Source organism: Neophocaena asiaeorientalis, unplaced genomic scaffold (assembly GCF_003031525.2).
Source record: "Neophocaena asiaeorientalis asiaeorientalis breed wild unplaced genomic scaffold, Neophocaena_asiaeorientalis_V1.1 scaffold823, whole genome shotgun sequence".
Taxonomy (NCBI): domain Eukaryota; kingdom Metazoa; phylum Chordata; class Mammalia; order Artiodactyla; family Phocoenidae; genus Neophocaena; species Neophocaena asiaeorientalis.
Window position 1 is genome coordinate 24567 of NW_020172767.1, and position 1332 is coordinate 25898.

At 48.9% G+C, this 1332-nt stretch overlaps 1 protein-coding gene across 1 annotated transcript in view; it reads right to left on the reverse strand.

Moving 5' to 3' along the window:
• Nucleotides 1-1332, reverse strand: part of GPR50 (G protein-coupled receptor 50) — a 4736-nt gene that overhangs the window by 2100 nt on the left and 1304 nt on the right. The gene's annotated exons all lie outside the window — the stretch shown is intronic.

A 1332-nucleotide genomic window follows, 5' to 3' on the forward strand; every position in this document is an offset into this window, starting at 1 on the left:
TGACAATTTAGACTTCTAGAATTCTTTTCAAGAAGTACAATTGTGTTTTTATTTTTAGTTACAAGCATGTCCCAGGTGATTCTGACGCACAAGCAGGTTTGGGGGACCTGTCCTTTGACAACCTTTTTTTCCTTTCAAACAACATCATCTCTGCTTTGGGAAAAAAGTGAAGTCAGAAAGAAGTAAACACGAAAGCCCGTTGGGGAGCCCTTCACACTCCCACACACACAGACCTGTGGCCATCATTTTGAACAAAAACAAAACGCGAAGTTTTGGCGGAGTACGGGTGCGGGGAGGGAGGGAGTAGAGGCGAGCTGGATGGAGCTGTCTGTCGGAAACAGGCTGGAGGGTAGGGACTGGGGTGGGTGGAGAGATTGGAGGACTGTCAGGAAGCCTCAACCTCCCCCAACCCCGAAAAAAAAATTAGCCCTCTGCCTTCTCTAACTTACCATCGCATTTACAACGCAAACATGTCTAAAGAGAACTGTCCGAGAAAGGGCATGTCGTTTTCTTAAGCGGTCTTTCCCAGCGGGATCAGACAATAATCTAAGACTTAGCCCAGTAAATACTTACCATTTCCGAGGTAACCTAAGAGTAAAAACTGAGGGTGGGGAGAGGCCCTGTAAAATTTAGTCTGAGAAAGTGAGCAAAGAGGGAAAAAAAATCAGGAAAATCCCTGCAAGGATTAGCAGAATTGCTTGCTTCACGCGGGTCCCCGAGCAGAGCCGGGCACCAGCACGTTCGCCGCCCTGCACACTGGTTCCAGGCCCCCGGTTCCGGGCTTTACTGGAGCCTGCGGGCTAAGCAAGGCCAAGTGCAGATGCGGAGCCCTTTCTCTGGAAACACCTCATTGCTAATTAGCATTGGTTTGGCAAAATATTGCACTTCATCTCGGACTGGGAGAAAATGAGCACTTTTAAAAGGGCAAAGGAACGGCTCGTTCTGCTTCTTTCCGCCAGCACTGCCAAGGCGAGGCCTCGGCGCTTTCTACCCAAGAGGTTCTTTCTAGGGTTTTCCCTCAAAGTAATGAATTCAGAGAAGAAAAGAGGAGAAGAGAGAGGACAAAGACTTAAAAACAAAACCACAACAACGCTAAAAACCTTCATTTGAATTATGGAAGGAAAGGAAGGTGAAGGAGAAAAGGAAAAAAGAGAAAATGGGCTTTGCAGGTGCCCCACCCCCCGGGGGCTCCAGGGTTGGGCCCCTTGGGACCGCACTGCTGGAGAGCACGTGAGATCCAAGTGTGCGGCCCCACGTCTCCGGGGGACCGAGGAGAAATCAGACACACCCATCAAGAGTTTAAAAGAAAACTTTTAATGACTGTGTGCCTGT